Genomic DNA, 17965 nt, shown 5'->3' with positions numbered 1-17965 from the left:
ACCATTCTGGTGTCCTCACATTCCCCTTTGCCTGGCCTGACCACCAACCAAGGCACGTCTGCCTACTTGCGAGTAAATGCAACAGTGAGGCTGCTTTACTTTCCATAGGGCTCAATAGACTGGGAGGCAAGGACTTCCTTCTCTGGTGTTTTAGGAGGCTGCACTCATTGGATGAGGACCATTCTGATGTCCTTGGAGTCCTCCCTGCCTGCCCTTTCCGAGGGACTAAGGCAAGTCCGCCTACTCATTTGTAAACGCGGCCACGTGGCTTCATTTCGGGCTCAATAGACTCAGGAGGGACCTCCTTCTTGGGGTTTTTTGGGGGGCTGCATTCATTGGATCGGGACCATTCTGGTGTCGTTGGAATCCTCTCAGCCTGCCCTTTCCGACGGACTGTGGCACGTATGCCTAATTGCGAGTAAACGCGCAATATGGCTCACTTTCACTTTCCATAGGGATCCATTCATTTTTTCTTGGTTTTTTTGGCCATAACTTTTGAACGAAAGGAGCTTCTGTTTTTTGCATTGCATTCCACTGGACATTCTGAATCCAACAGTGTATGGCACAATGGAGTAGCTCCTGAAGCCGCAATGTTAGCACATCACCCCCAGGGCGCGTCACACACCCCCTAGTGCGTCACCTGATGCAGCCCGCACCCCCCTAGTGACGCTGCCGATCTGCTCATTCACACTTGTGCAACTGCAGGACCATCAAAGACCAAGTAAACTCCACTTCAAAAGCCATACCAAAAAAAAGATGCTTATTTTAGCAAGATATCCATTTTGCTTCTGGAACCTCTGGTTTAGTGCCCAAATTTTGAAGAGTTAATGTGCTTAAGAATGTGGAGAAATGCCACCCAGAATTGACAAAAGTGAATCAGATTAGAAGAGATTCTATGGACAACAATAGTGCAATAGAATTGAAACTAAGTGCAATTCTTTAAGAATAGGATTAAGGACTGAGGACGGAGATAGTCTAATATGGGTCTAGTCTCAGTAGTGATTTTTGTATGAGTAGTGAGTAGTATGTTTTTGGTGAAAAGATCATGATACTATCTTAGCGCCCAAATAATAACTTTTAATAATAACTTATTAATAACAATTAATAAGAGTACAAAGCTTAGCATCGAAAATATGCTTTACATTTATCAGGCCCAAATTTAATTCCTGTCACATCAAATTAAAGGACGTTTAGTGAGTATGTTTGGCTACTGTGGTCGGTTGGGCACCAGCCCACAAGAGTCATCACAGTGACTTTTTGTTTGAATATTCTGGCCCGTCACAAATACAAACTGTCTCAACTCAGATTTCAAAAGACTTCCAGGACGTTATGACAACATATCTGTGGCACAAATTAAATGTTGCCTCATGAAAAACAACAAACAGGTAATGTCTATTAGTAAGTAAGACTGGATGTCTGAATCTGGCGACACAAAACAATGAGATAATAAGCTACTGGTCTGATGGACAACTATGATGGGTCTTTATGCACCATCAGTTTGGCTTTGTTTTGCAATATGGTGAACCATTGATTTAACAGACTAATGAGGGAAGAGGCATCAGTTAATGCTGAAAATCTGTTAAACTCAGACACATTTTCCACCATATTGGTTTGTTAAACACCTACCTTAGAAACCTCCCTTGGTGCCACCACTCTATTTTGCACTACATCAAGGTGCTTTAGGAATAGATGAATAACTCAGAGCAGTGGTTCTCAAACATTTAGCACTGGGACCCGGTTTTTAGAATGAGAATCTGTTAGGACCCACTGGAAGTGATGTCGTGGCCAGAAGTGACATCATCAAGCAGGAAATTTTTTAACAATCCTAAACTGCAATCCTACCTACCCACATTGACTCAAGAGTAAGTTCTATTTACTATCATTGTTAAAAGCATATATATAGTAGCCTGTTAAAAATACAGATCTGTAACTTTTCCCCAAATGCAGTCACATACCAGGGTAGCATCAAGCCTCATATATTAAAAGTAAAATATTGAAATGAATGGGGACCCATTCACGAGTAGAACTCATGAGAACTCACTTCCTGGGGAAAACCCCATTTCTGGAGTGGCCTTAGAAATGGGAAAATATCTCCATTCCTAGAGTCCTCTGCTTGAGGGTGGAAAGGAAAGCTCCAGCACCAGTTTTGAGTGTGTCTTGGAAAGTACTCTGCCCCAAGGCCCTTATAACACTTTGGGCGCAATCCTACCCTGCGCTGGAACAGGCAATCTGGAGGTTTGCACTGTTTCCAGCTCAGGATAGAGGCTAAAAGCAGCTCAGCCAGAGACAAGGGGAAACTTTCCCCCTTACCTCTGGGAAAGGCTCCCTTTCCCCTATGGGTCTCCTCGAACTTGCATCACCTGTTGAGATGGCGCAAGTCAGAGGAGAGCGGAGCGGCTTGAAGCCGCTCTGTTCTCCCCAGGAACAGGGGTTGGGATCTGGCAAAATTGCTGGATCCCAGCCCCACCTTCCACTCAGTGCCTGCCCTCTCCCGGGGCCACCCACCACCCACCCTCTCCCCCACCCAGGAACACTTCCTTTCCACCTCCTCCCTGCCCCATCCATGCCTACCTCAGAAGCTTGCATCGGTCCAGACAGGCTGACGTAAGCCTCGGTGCCTCCGTTGGTGCGGAGGCTCCTTCCATGTGCCTTACGATACATTTGTGACCCTCCTGGGCCGGCGCAAGGGACTTGTGCTGGCCCAAGTCAAGGACTGGATTGCACCCTTAGATAGAAATCCTGTGCACAGTTTCCTGGAAGTAAGCCCACTAAATACAGTGGGACTTACTTCTAAGTAGACTTGCATAGGTTTGTGCTGTTAATTGTCTTACAGACCTGCCAAGGGAGCTCTATAAGGTAGGGCTTAATGGACCTGTATTGACATCGAAATTGTCCATTATTTCCAAAGTCAGTTGACCTCAAGTCTGTTAAATCAAAGGTTTGCTGTACTGGTTCTTTACAAGGAAGGGATGTCACATATATTTTTAAATATGTAACAGATGTATTCCACTGGCTATATTTGCCTTTCGAATGTAAAAGTTTCTAGACATGTGCTTTCCAACAGGCACACAGTAATTGAACTAACACAGCAATACACCACTTGTTTAATTAATGTGCAGGTTCCTAGATCAAGAATCTTTTTCAGTGGCCCTACTTGGTGTTCAAATGCTTTCTTTGCTGACTGTTCAATCTTGATCAACCCAGGTTTTCTAGTTTCAGAAGGGGTCTCACATTGATGTGACCTGCACCTGCATGTTACATCTGGTTTCACTCAAAGTTTGACACTGGGATTTTAGCAGGCTCACAGAAGGACTAGCCAATAGACAGAAGTGACAAAGGTTGAAGTCTATGTCCCTTTTAAGCAAAACAGCAAAACCCCTAGTTTTAATGCATCTGGATTACAACTATGATTATATCAGGATGTCAAAGTCCTGTTATAGTGGGCTGAATAGCATTCATGGTGCCTGCTGAGAACCGGAAGTGGCATCATTAAACTGGAAGTAATGTCATTAAGCAGACAATGGCCAGGAATAAACACTTTTTCACACATAGAAACTCATTAGCTGCAAATGACTGAAGATAAAATGTGCAAATCTTGATTGTATTATCAAAATATGGGAAAGCCCAACTGTCATGCAGGTCACACTTTCGGCAGCCCCACTTCTGCCACAGTGTCACTTCATAGCTCAGCAACTAAGAGGTGGTCTGCAATGTGGTCTGCAAAGTGATGCCTTGGTAGAAGTGGCACTGCTGAAAGGGTGGCCCATGTGATAATTGGACTCTCCCAGCACCTTGGCAGCATCTCCCTCTCTTACCCCTCTTGGTCTGCATCTTCACCCACAGCATTCCTTGCCTTCTGAGGCCTCTTTCCATCCTCCAAGACTCTCAACAGAAGCCCAATTATCACCTTTTATTATTACCTTGTGAAAGATCTTCCGGTGACCACATGTGGCCTACGGACCCTATGTCTGACACCCCTGGTCTATATAATGTCTGGTTTGAATAGCTTCAGTGTATCCTGCTCCAAACAAGCTGGCTGGGAGAAAGTAGACCATTTCATTTTTATTGTTAAGAGTCTATCATTCCAATTATCTGCATCTGCTAATATTTTAGATCAGTGTTTCTCAAACTGTGAGTCGGGACCCACTAGGGTGGGTTGTGAGCCAATTTCAGGTGTGAGCCCATTCATTTCAATATTTTATTTTTAATATATTAGACGATGCTGCCCTAGTATGTGACTGCATTTGGGGAAATGTTACAGATCTGTACTTTGAAAAGGCTGCTATGTATATGCTTTTAACAATGACAGTCAATGGGATTTACTCCTGGGTAAGTGTGGGTAGGATTACAGCCTAGAATTGTGAAAATTTTCCTGCTTGATGATGTCACTTTCGGTCATGACATCACTTCTGGTGGATCCTGACAGATTCGCATTCTAAAAAGTGGGTCCGGGTGCTAAAAGTATAAGAACAACTGTTTTAGATGGTACTGCTCTTGTTTCTCAAGCCTAACTTCCTTAATTCTATATGTGAAGCTTCCTTTCTAATCTTGAATGCTGGAGATGAACATATGTATTTCACAACAGATGCAGAAATTTTTGCAATGCACCTGTTCACAACAGAAATGCAAAGTACTCTTTCATAATTTTGTCCTATAGGCACGAAAGCCTACTGACTCTGAGTCAACTTTGGTAGGAATGTTTCCACCAAGTAATTTTCAGTAACTATGCTGTTCTGAAGTGTTCACACTCTGTGCTCAAACTTGAAAAGCAGCTCTTAGTGGCTTGCATCAACAGAATGCAGTCCAATAAAAGGAATCACTGCGGCTCCTTTATCCTTCTGGTTCTTCTGAACCAACAATACATCACCTTCCCTCTTCCCTCTTTATAAGTACTTTTCACTATAGAGATTCTCACTTATCTGTACTGCACATAATAAGATTATCCCTTGTTATCCATATCAATATTTTCAATAGAATGTCCTGGAACAATGGGGGGGGGGGAGGACGAAGGATGATTTGGGAATGAACTTGGAATGGCTTTGGAAAAAGTAAAAAATTTTCCCTTTGAAATTACTGTAATAGCTGTACTCAGATTTTCACTACATGGGCTGTTTGCAGGACTGGATTCGGTACATATAAAGTGGGAAAGGTGTATTCAAAACATTCAGGCTTATAACCTTTTCTTTGCACTTGTTCAGTAGCATGTTTGCTGCAATAAATACCTTCATTAAGACATCCTGACAAATAATTTGTCAATTAATATATGCTATATTAAGACATAAGTGTTTAGGAAGGTAACCTACCAATGTGAAAAAGTCCTTTATGAATACATGCATATATTTTAATGCAACACTAATGTTACATGGTATAAAACCCTAATATTACAGCTATGTCAAGGATAGTATATTTCAGTGTTACTATAAATCATGGGTAGCATCCTGACTAGGGCTTCCAAGGAACTCCCTCCAAGTACTGGAGGAGCATTCCATTCAAGGGGTTCTTCCATTTGTATGGGGTTCCTGATGGGAAAAGCGCTAGTTGGGATGCTACTGCATGTAACTTATGCCATATATTCTATATCCTTGTTCAGCATTTTATTGAATTCATTGTTAAATGCTGTAACATAGTGTTTCTCAAACTGTGGGTCGGGACCCACTAGGCTGGTCGTAAGCCAATTTCATCTGGATCCCCGTTCATTTCAAAGTGTATTTTATTTTTAATATATTAGACTTGATGCTACCATGGTACATGACTGCATTTGAAGAAATGTTACAGATCTGTTTTATTATGTATGCTTTTAGCAATGACGGTCAATGGGGCTTACTCCCGGGGAAGTGTGGATACATGCAGTTACACACAAAATGGTTCCCAACTTTCTGCATGAGGCTCAAGAGTGACCAAGGAGAAGAACCTAGAAGTTGTTTTTTTTTAAATTACACTCCTCAAGGTGATTCATGTCAATCAAATTGTAAAACAGCATCAAAACTAATCACATAAAAGTCCAATGAAATAAAAAAAAAATCAATTGCAAAAGCATAAGTATAAAATAACAAGAGGAAATAAAAAAACTATTCTAATCCAAAAGCCCCCCCCCCCCCCCAAAATAAAACACACTTCACAATTCATTGAATGTTAATTAACGGGATCAAGCATAACACCTGAGATAAGGTATTCGCCAACCTGAATACTGCAACTGACAAAGCCCGACCCTGTATCCCCATCAACAGCACTTCTAACAGCAGTGAGGAATGTGGCAAAGCTTCTATTGATGACCTAAGTGAGTGGACAGTATAATGTGAGAGAAGGCTGTCATTTAAAGGACCCAAACTTGGACTCAAATGTTGAGGTGGTGCAGTTAAGAATATGCATTATTTTCAATGGATCGGTTCATTTTGACCATCAGGGAAAGGAAACATTTTAACTGCCACTGCAGTTAACACCAAGTGTACCTTTGTAATTGGTCCCAAGTAAATGAATGGTTGCAATTCACGGGGGTGGAGGGTGGGTGGGTGTTGCAACTGGGAAAACTATAAAGTCAAAGTTCAGTTTTCTCCACCCTTGATGCTGGCAGGCCTATCTTCACTGATAAGCATTCTGCGAGGGCATGAAATATGTCTGCTCAAGGGTCTGGTCACAGATAGTACAAAACTTATCAAAACTTCAAAAACTGGGGGGGAAATGGTGTCTCAAGCACCAAAATGTCTTGTGCTGTCTCTGAGTTACAGTTCCTGCAATGGGCCAGGCCTGCTAAGAAGTCATGTCCTCTGCAAGACACACTAATTTCCACTTCAATATCAGGTGTTTGGGGGTTGCTTGTTCAAATTGTGACAGTCCTTCACTCTGCCATTGCTCAGAAGCACTCATAACACATTCCAGGGATAATTCCTGTCACTAAAACAGAATTCAAGGTTTGAGCCTTAGTACAGATTAAGATTTGGTTCACATCATGTGCCCATCATTCCCTGCTCCTCCTTGCACGATCTACCTGTAGGAGTATTCTACTCCAGGACAGCAAATCCTTTCTTTGTTGAGCAAATGAAATAGTAATAATGACTGCAACTCATTTGTTTAAGATTGCTTAAGGAAGGAGGTTTGTGTAGTGTCCTTCCCATACTTCATGGATCACGCCCTGATGCCTCACAGCTGTTGCAATCTTATGAAGTCACTTTGCATAACTAATAGTGAACATGTACCGTTGCATGTATGAACTCGGCAGATTGGGGACATGATTGTCCTGTTTGCCATACCAAACCAGTCATCGTAGTAGCTATTATCTATGTCAAACAAAGGCTTTGATTCAGCAATGCACAATGAGGAAAGCCTTATGCAACATCAACCTTCTTATAGTTTCCTCTGTGCGCAGGGAGGAGAGTCTCTTGCCTCTTCTCCAAATTCCTCCTTCTGAAGCAATTTTTAATTTTAAAATAATAATATTTATAAATTGAGGCCCCACCTTTCAATCACTGAGAGTATTCCATGCAGTTTCATGTTACATGTGGCCAGCCTCTGTGTCTCAGCTCAAATAGGAGCAAATCAGCAAGCATGAAACCAATTTTGCTGACCCTTTCAACCCTTGTTCAATTCAGCAAACAGCCTCTTTTACTTGTCAGGCACAGACATAAGCCAGGGGCATCAGTCTGTGATGATGGGCAGTGTCACATTTTTTGTATTGGCAACCTTCAGTCTTGAAAGACTATGGTATCGCGCTCTGAAAGGTGGTTCTGGCACAGCATCTAGTGTGGCTGAAAAGGCCAATCCGGGAGTGACAATCCCTTCCACACCGGGAGCAAGTGCAGTCTGTCCCTGGTCTGTCTCCCTGGCTATGGGCCTTCCTTCTTTGCCTCTTAGCCTCAGACTGTTGGCCAAGTGTCTCTTCAAACTGGGAAAGGCCATGCTGCACAGCCTGCCTCCAAGCAGGCCGCTCAGAGGCCAGGGTTTCCCACTTGTTGAGGTCCACTCCTAAGGCCTTCAGATCCCTCTTGAAGATGTCCTTGTATCGCAGCTGTGGTCTACCTGTAGGGCGCTTTCCTTGCACGAGTTCTCCATAGAGGAGATCCTTTGGGATCCGGCCATCATCCATTCTCACGACATGACCGAGCCAACGCAGGCGTCTCTGTTTCAGCAGTGAATACATGCTAGGGATTCCAGCACGTTCCAGGACTGTGTTGTTTGGAACTTTGTCCTGCCAGGTGATGCCGAGGATGCGTCGGAGGCAGCGCATGTGGAAAGCGCTCAGTTTCCTCTCCTGTTGTGAGCGAAGAGTCCATGACTCGCTGCAGTACAGAAGTGTACTCAGGACGCAAGCTCTGTAGACCTGAATCTTGGTATATTCCGTCAGCTTCTCGTTGGACCAGACTCTCTTTGTGAGTCTGGAAAACGTGGTAGCTGCTTTACCGATGCGCTTGTTTAGCTCGGTATCGAGAGAAAGAGTGTCGGAGATCATTGAACCAAGGTACACAAAGTCATGGACAACCTCCAGTTCATGTGCAGAGATTGTAATGCAGGGAGGTGAGTCCACATCCTGAACCATGACCTGTGTTTTCTTCAGGCTGATTGTCAGTCCAAAATCTTGGCAGGCCTTGCTAAAACGATCCATGAGCTGCTGGAGATCTTTGGCAGAGTGGGTAGTGACAGCTGCATCGTCGGCAAAGAGGAAGTCACGCAGACATTTCAGCTGGACTTTGGATTTTGCTCTCAGTCTGGAGAGGTTGAAGAGCTTTCCGTCTGATCTGGTCCGGAGATAGATGCCTTCTGTTGCAGTTCCAAAGGCCTGCTTCAGCAGGACAGCAGGACAGGAGAGGGAGGAATTGCAGAGGCTGAGCAGGAAGGAGGCAAAGGGAAGTGTGCAGAGGGGGAGGGGGAGAGGGAGAGGGAGGGATTGCGGAGGCTGAGCAAGAAGGAGGCAAACGGAAGTTTGCAGAGGGGGAGGGTTTGCAGAGGGCGAGCAGGGAGGATGCAAACGGAAGTATTGCTCTCCCTTGCAATACCGGGTAGATGGGACTCGTCAGCCTAGGAAGGCAGCTCATCTAAGAGAAGGAAACTCTGATCCCAAACCTCCACTGCCTTGTGGCTACATCCAGTTGTGGAAAAGGCTTCAGGAGTCAACCTCAAGGCAAAATCAGGAGCCGGAGTCCCTGAGGCAGTTCATGGCTGAACACAGTCACGTTCTGGCAACTCCTGCGACACCGCTGGAACCAACCGTATTGGCCTCTGCCTTTCCATTGGACCATTTCAGCGACGTGGAGAGGGGGGATTTGCTGCATGGGTAACAGTCTATCCTCCATACCTACTTTACCCAGGCTTCGCGCACTGGAGAGGACACTCCAACTTCGCCATATGGCGTCGGCACAACAGGGGAAGCAGCAGTTTACCGGTTATAAGTCTTTGCTCGATTGGCGTAGAGCATGATGCCAGGGGCTGCTTCCGACGGTGGGAGAGATCATTGCATCTCATTGGGCAGCTACCGCCCGCCTTAAGCTGGGCAGTCCCCAGCCAGTAAGGTGTTGCCTCGCCACGGTCCATGCTTCACTCCGCTTCGGATGTCAAAAGGGTCTGATGTGGAGCCATCAAAGACAACAGTGCCCTTCATGTCCTTGTGGAAAGATCTGATGATGCTGAGGAGCCTGGCTGGACATCCGATCTTGGGGAGAATCTTGAAGAGGCCATCTCTGCTGACCAGGTCGAAAGCCTTTGTGAGATCTATGAAGGCTATAAAGAGTGGCTGTCGTTGTTCCCTGCATTTCTCCTGCAGTTGACTAAGGGAGAATACCATATCAGTGGTGGACCTGTTGGCTCGGAATCCACACTGCGATTCTGGATAGACGCTCTCTGCAAGTACCTGGAGCCTCTTTAGTGCAACTCGGGCAAACAGCTTTCCTACAACGCTAAGGAGAGAGATGCTGCGGTAGTTTTTGCAGTCACCCCTGTCACCTTTGTTCTTGTACAGCGTGATGATGTTTGCATCCCTCGTGTCTTGAGGTACTCCACCTTCTCTCCAGCAGAGACAGAGGATTTCATGCAGCTCAGTGACGATGATCTCTTTGCAGCATTTTAGGACTTCAGCAGGGATGCTGTCTTTTCCAAGTGCCTTGCCAAAGGCAAGGGAGTCCAGGGCCACGTGAAGTTCTTCTAGGGTTGGTTCACTGTCAAGCTCTTCCAGCACAGGCAGGCACTCAATGTTGTTCAGTGCTTCTTCGGTGACTACATTTTCTCTGGAATATAGCTCAGAGTAGTGCTGCACCCAGCGTTCCATCTGCTGCGCCCGATCCTGGATGACCTCGCCTGTGGCAGACTTCAGAGGGGCAATTTTCCTCTGTGTTGGACCTAGGGCCTGCTTGATACCATCATACATTCCCTTGATGTTGCCCGTGTCAGCTGCTATCTGTATCTCGGAACAGAGCTGGAGCCAGTAGTCGTTAGCACATCTCCTGGCAGTCTGTTGGACTTTGCTGCGAGCAGTTCGGAGGACCTGCAGGTTGCGCTCACTGGGACAGGCCTTGTATGCTGCTTGAGCTCTCCTCTTTTCCTCAATGACTGGTGTCAACTCCTCAGAGTGGGCTTCAAACCAGTCTGCCGCCTTGTTGGTCTTCTTGCCGAATATGGACAAGGCGGTGTTGTAAACGGTATTCTTGAAATGTTCCCATCTGTTGGATGCGTTTGCGTCGGCCGGGCCTGGAAGAGATTCCTCAAGCGCTCGTGCAAATTCCTCCACTTTTCTCTGATCCCGGGTCTTGCTGGTATCAATGCGAGGTCTTCCTTCCTTTTTCGTGTGATACAGTCGCTTTGTTTGCAGTTTCACTCTGCTGCAGACCAGGGAGTGGTCAGTGTCGCAGGCAGCACCATGATAACTGCGTGTGATCTTGATGCTGGGAAGGCTGGAGCGTCTGGTGAGGATCAGGTCGAGCTGGTGCCAGTGCTTTGATCTTGGATGTCTCCAAGAGACTCTATGTTGGGGCTTTGTGTTGAAGAACGTGTTGCTGACACAGAGACCGTGATGACAGCAAAACTCTAGCAGGCGTTGGCCATTTTCGTTCATCCTCCCAGTGCCAAACTGACCTAAGCAAGTGGGCCATGAACTGTTATCAGCACCAACTCTAGCATTGAAATCGCCGAGGATGAACAATGGCTCTTTTACAGGGATTTTCTTGACAGTGGTGCCCAGGTCATCATAGAATTTGTCTTTGGCTTCTGCTGGAGATGACAGAGTCGGTGCATAAGCACTGATGAGAGTGACAGGTCCTGCTGATGACTGGAGCTGCAGGGACAAAATTCTTTCACTTCCCACAGTAGGTGGGATGATGGATTTCAGCAGGGTATTTCACAGTGTCAGGGTTTCACAGGGTACACAGTATGTACACAGTGTCACAATAGCAATGTAAAAGCACACACCAGTGTAAAAGGGTACCCTCAAAATGGTGTTCATTTATATGAAAGGTGTTACCGTATGTAAGTTCTGAGGTAAACATTGCACTTATAGATCAGGCCAGGCATTAAAGACCAGCCTGCCTTTTCTAGGGATATTTCCTACATTGCTGGTTTTATAATACACAGTCAGAGGACAAGCAAAGTACAGTATGTTGTCAAGTGGATGAGGGTTATATGTATTCTGCAAAAGGTCAAAGCAGTGGAGAAAGTGGGTTGGAGAGGAGAGTGGCGGGACAGAGGGACTGAAGCTTTATCTGACCACTGTCCTCTTTTCCACTGTTCCTCTTTCACCCCATCTCCCTGTTTTGACTGAAGAACTGCGTTGACCACATTGCAGCGTAATTTAAATATACAGTCTGCTGTTTGCTAAAAGAGAAGACTGGGTTTGTACACAGAAACTTTTTTTAAAAAGTGACATACATATGTAAGCACTTCCTCTTCACAACACAGCAGATACAACATTAAAAACCAATTCCAGCTTATTGCTTTCTTCTTCTTCCACTGGTGAAAGCCTTGTGCCTTTTGAGTGTTGGCAGGGAATATAAGGAGGTATGTGCCAATCAATGGTTCTTGTAATGCTAGACAGTCTTTCCTGATTTTCTCTGGAAGAAGTTGCCTAGCCAACCAAGACTACTTTTAGAATTTGGGGGAGTTTGAGGCAAGGGACTAACCATGAGCCTTTTTGAATCAGCAGGGCAAGAGGCTGGCACACAGACAGAGAGCACCCCAAAGTATTCTGTTCAACTGATGATTCAACTGATGATTCAACTGATTCAGGACCCAATCCTATCCAACTTTCCAGCACCGGTGCAACCAAAATGCAGCCCCGAGGCAAGGGAACAAATGTTCCTATACCTTCAGGAGGCCTCTGTGACTGCCTCCTCACCACAGAATGCAGTGCATGCCCCATTGGCATGGCTACACTGGTCCTGGGAAATTGGATAGGATTGGGCCCTAAACCAAGCTACATATCAAAGAAAATAGTGTTCCAGAGGTTTGTATACACATTTGGCATGAGATTCTTTCAGCATGAGGGGGGTAGGGTCTCTATAATTTACAACTTGTCCTTATATATCAAAATTTATTTGAACTTGTTGAGACTAAAGCTGCAATTGTAAGCACTCTTACATGGGAGCAAGTCTTATTGAACTAAGTAGTACTTACTTCTGAGTAAACATGCATAGTGCACTGCACAGGTCAAACTAAAACAAGTTAGCAGAGAACTAGAATTGGATCTTCCCTCTTTTTAAATGTTTTCAGCAGATGAGGAGGCCTGATCCAGATTGGGATTGTTGTGGAAGGGGGGGGTTTAATACTTTCCCCCATAGTCCCACCACAAAGCAGCTAGTTTTCTTTACCTGGGGGTGTGTGTGTCAGACTTTTCATCACCAGAGTTTTGACACTACAGTCCAAATTCAAACTTCCCACAAATGCTCTTTGCAAAATGTTAAGATGAAGACTATCTTCTTCTCTAGTTCAGCCCTAAGAAGAAAGCAAAGTTCATGTAGTGCCTTTGTCTGAAGGAGTTATCTCTGTTTCTCTGACCTTTCAGAAGCCCTCCCCACATGGCCTCTGGTCCCTTCCCCCCTTCTGGAAGCTGACAGACACTTAAGCCCAATCTAGTAGATGCCCATTTGACTGGGTGCGTTAAAATGAAAACGTTTCTTTGAAAAGTTGAAACCTCTAAAAAGGAATTTCTCTGCAACAAGTTTACATGCAAAGTAAGAACTCTGGGCACAATCCTAACCAGGTCTACTCAGAAGTAAGTCCTATTTTGTTCAATGGGGCTTACTCTCAGGAAAGTGTGGTTAGGATTGCAGCCTCTGCTACTGAACTGCAGCCCTTCCCCTGTGTATCTGAGACAACTTAGTATTTTTGGTTGCAAGGATCTGATAATTTCACTCCCCCACAGTCTTCAGTAAGAGATCAAATATCCTTTGGATTATATGATCTGTTCCCATGGTGTAGTCTGAATATCAGACCCAAGCCATCGGATCTGATCATATACAGCAGGCATTGTATGATGCTCACAACCTCTCAGCCAGTCATTGTAACTTCCAAGTAAGTAGGGCGCAGCATTTTGAATTGGCCAATGTTATGTCTCAGCTAAGTAAACAAACACCTGAATCAGCTCAACAAAGTTCTGCCTCCCAGTCTCTTAAAGCCTGATAGGGACTTTCCTCCAACCTGCTCTCATCTAAGTGCTAGTTAAAGGCTATTCTCTGTCTAAGGGCTACTTAATAATCAATTGCCTTGAAAGATTAGACCAAATCGAGTCCACAAGTCAAGCATCCTGTTGCCAAAAGCACCCAGGGAGCTTGCAAGCTGGGGACGGCTCTCCTCTTTTGTTTGGCTCTAGCAGCTGGTAACCTGAGGTATACTATTGCCTCTGCTTCTGAATGTGGAGATTCAAAGTGACCTGCAGATCAGTCCTATCCAACTTTCCAGCACCCATGCAGTTGCAATGCAATCCTGAGGTAAAGGAGCAATAGGGTCTGATCTGCCCACCCCCACCTCTATCACTGCCCCATTCCACCCCCTCCCCACACTGTTCAATCCCTCCCCACCCTTCCTCTGCCCCTTCACTGGAAGTGTTTGCTGCAGTGGGCCTCCTGATGACCACTGGTTCCAGCAGGATGGCTCTAGCCATCCAGTGCTTTTACGAAAGCACAGGCTGGTGGAATGCACATTCCACAGGTGCAGGCTCTCAGCAGTATTGGGCCGTAAATGGGCCTCTGGCCTGATCTGGTAGGTTTTTCTTATGTTTACATCTTGAGCTGTCAACAAATTAAATGCATCTAACAAAATATCACCAGAGGAGAAATTGAACAACTTCTGCTATTGGCCCTGTTCCAATGGTGGTGTCAAGGTCGGAGCAGGTGAAAACAGTTCTTTCCCTGCAGAAACAGTAGAACTTCATTTACAGCCTCAGTCTGGTTTGTCCTCTTTTATCTCTGAATATCTGATAATGTTTGACTTGGCATCTGTTTATTCAGGCAGGAAGGAAGGTTTATTCTTTTTCCTAAGAAGCTTTACAAGGCAGGATGTGAAACCTGAGTCAACAACAACTCTGTGAATGAATGAAATCAGAATCATTAAAGTGATATGGGTGCGGTGCGGGCAATCCTATCAAAAGATTTAGAGTTGCACAGGCTCAGCATAAAGCATCTCCCTGCAACAAAATCACTATAAAGATAAGTAAGAAAGATTGGCAACTGTGTGACCCTATATGTGTTTACTCGGAAGTAAGTTCCATTGAATTCAGTGTGACTTACTCATAGGAAGGTGTGGATAGGACTGCAGCCTTAGTAAGGCAATGACATTTCTCCACCCTAAGGTTATCCAAATCCAAAGGTGTCGCTATAATTACAGTTGGGGGGGGGGAAACTAATTTCAAATGAAAAAGCTGACTCCAAGGCAATTATGTATTTTCAAACCAGAAACAACAAGATAATCCTTGGCTTCATCTATTCATCTCATTGGCATCCTTCAGTCTCGGAAGACTATGATATCACATTCTGAAAAGTGGTTCTGGAACAGCGTCTAGTATGGCTGAAAAGGCCAATTCGGGAGTGACAATCCCTTCCACACTGGGAGCAAATGTAGCCTGTCCCTGGTGTGCCTCCCTGGCTACAGGCCTTCTTCTTTGCCTCAGTCTGTTGGGCAAGTGTCTCTTCAAACTGGGAGAGGCCATGCTGCATAGCCTGCCTCCAAGCGGGATGCTCAGAGGTCAAGGTTTCCCACCTGTTGAGGTCCATTCCTAAGGCTTTCAGATCCCTCTTGCAGATATCTTTGTATCACAGCTATGGTCTACCTGTAGGGTGCTTTCCCTGCATGAGTTCTCCATAGAGGAGATCCTCTGGGATCTGGCCATTGCCCATTCTCACGACATGACCAAGCCAACACAGGTGTCTCTGTTTCAGCAGTGCATACATGCTAGGGATTCCAGCTTGTTTCAGGACTGTGTTGTTCGGAACTTTGTCCTGCCAGGTGATACCGAGGATGCGTCGGAGGCAGTGCATGTGGAAAGCATTCAGTTTCCTCTCCTGTTGTGAGTGAAGAGTCCATAACTCGCTGCAGTTCAGAAGTGTAACACAAAGTCATGGACAACCTCCATGGTACACAAAGTCATGGACAACCTCCAGTTCATGTGCAGAGATTGTAATGCAGGGAGGTGAGTCCACATCCTGAACCATGACCTGTGTTTTCTTCAGGCTGATTGTCAGTCCAAAGTCTTGTCAGGCCTTGCTAAAACAATTCATGAGCTGCTGAAGATCTTTGGCAGACTGGGCGGTGACAGCTGCATTGTCACGCAGACATTTCAGCAAAGAGGAAGTCACGCAGACATTTCAGCTGGACTTTGGACTTTGCTCTCAGTCTGGAGAGGTTGAAGAGCTTTCTGTCTGATGTAGTCTGGAGATAGATGCCTTCTGTTGTAGTTCCAAAGGCCTACTTCAGCAGGACAGCGAAGAAAATTCCAAACAAGGTCAGCGCAAGAACACAGCCCTTCTCCACTCCACTTCGGATGTCAAAGGGGTCTGATGTGATGGCTTCATCTATTGTCCTCTTGCCAAGTCCAGCTTGGCAGTCCAGTCTTGGACTCCCGAAGGGCAACAAGTTGTGGACATTTTTGTCTGTCTTAGCGTTTGACTGATTTGTAGTTCATGGTTTGCTGTACAATTTAAATCTTGGAAGCTAAGCGGAATGCTATCCTCTAACAAACCCAAGCCAGTAAATGAACAGTGAGGCTATTTGGGTGCAGGATCAGAATATTTATATACAATTTATATACAAGTGTGTAGCACATTTACTGCAATTATTATCTAATGCCTTAGACTCCCTGTTGATCTCTCTTTATAGGCTAATCCTATAATATTCTATTTCTTATCACTCCTCTCATTTACATTTTGACTGGAACGGCTGGAGATAATAATCAGAATGGATGATCAAATTGATATATTTCAACCTGTTGATTTCAACATACCAAAAGCTCCCTGAAAGATAGGGATCATGGGATACATTACGCTCCAACACATATATGGTGTTTAACTCCCCAACAGTTGGTTTTTACTAAGCTGCTTTGTGAGAGGAAAATTTTCAGTGGAGGAGGAGGGCTGCTTATACTCTGCCCACCAGATACATTGTAGTTGTTGTTGTAACTCTTCCCCCAAGTGACATCCACCTTGTGGGTTCCTATCTTTCCAGTTCATTTCCAATCAGGATGTAATCATTCTCCTGGAACTGGAATGGCAGGACATCACAGGAAGTAAATCTGTCCTGGCTGGCTATCACCAGCCTTCTTCCTGCCCTGGTGAGAATCTCAGGCACCATTCTGAGCTGGTCGCTCCTTTTATCCCTTTTTGAGGGAAGGTGGCATCTCAAGCTCTGATTAATTAAACTCAAAGCTTAAACTACATTTTTTCAGTGTCAGGCTAGTTAGGTTGATGTGGACAAGCCACCAGGTGTGAGTGAAACCCATCAGGAATCTACGGGGTTTGGTGAAGGCTTTTGTTTCCTTTGGCAATATCAGACAGGTTGATTCCATCACTACACACACTAAGTAAAACCTACCCAAAGGGCTGGTAAAATGCGGAAGGCAATATCTTGACCTAAGTCAATATCAGATACCCAGATGGAGATGTCATTTCAAAGCAGGGTGGCTGTTCACTACACATAGGTATGCATCAGAGGAGAGAAGCATAATGCAATCCTTTCTGCACTACAAGTTCCATTGGTGGATAGCAACAAAACTGCTGTTTAATTAAGTAGCGAAAAAAGCATTTGCGGGAGGATGATGCAAGCCTGTCAAAAAGACATCCCTTTCACTGTTATACATTTCCCCTAAGGAGAAAGATCGGCCTCTATCTTGATGCAGAACTCCAGAATCAGTGCTATCACTGTACGTATTTCATTTTCATCAACAGGGTACTAAGACCTGACAGACAGCTATTTAAAAAGTTATCCCTTTATTTCTGTGTTGGATGACTGCTGTAGACAGAGTAAAGATGGATAATTGTTTTTCTCTCTCTTCTAATCTCAGAACCCAGGATCACACAATGACATCAATTAGCAGTAGGTTCACAAAAACCTGAAGAAGTCTCCACATAATGCATAGTTGCCTGAGGAATTCTCTGCCATAGGTTATGGTGACAATCACTGGCTCAGATGGCTTTCAACTGTTACCCTGCATGTGCCTGATCTCGTCTGATCTTGGAAGCTAAGCAGGGTCAGGCCTGGTTAGTACTTGGATGGGAGACCGCCTGGGAATACCGGCTGCTGTAGGCTTATACCATAGTCTTTCGAGACTGAAGGTTGCCAACCATGGCTTCCAAAAGCAGTAAAGCAAGTTCAAGGAGAGAGGTTTATCAGTGGCTTTTAGTCATAATCAGTGCCAGCCATCCATGAGGACAACTGAAGCAGTTGCCTCAGGTAGCAGATTGGTGAGGGACACCCATCTCTGTCTGCCTACTCACCTCCACAGCCCCTGTTTCTCCATCTAGTCCCTGGATTGTAAAAGAAAGAGGGGCACAGAGAGGAAGAA

The 17965-nt window shown here is 45.1% G+C and overlaps 1 pseudogene; it reads left to right on the top strand.

Moving 5' to 3' along the window:
• Nucleotides 1-17592: 17592 nt before the first annotated feature.
• Nucleotides 17593-17709, top strand: LOC136642473 (5S ribosomal RNA; annotated as a pseudogene).
• Nucleotides 17710-17965: the final 256 nt, after the last annotated feature.

The sequence above is a fragment of the Tiliqua scincoides genome, chromosome 2, assembly GCF_035046505.1.
Source record: "Tiliqua scincoides isolate rTilSci1 chromosome 2, rTilSci1.hap2, whole genome shotgun sequence".
Taxonomy (NCBI): Eukaryota; Metazoa; Chordata; class Lepidosauria; order Squamata; family Scincidae; genus Tiliqua; species Tiliqua scincoides.
This window is presented reverse-complemented; position numbering and strand designations above follow the sequence as displayed.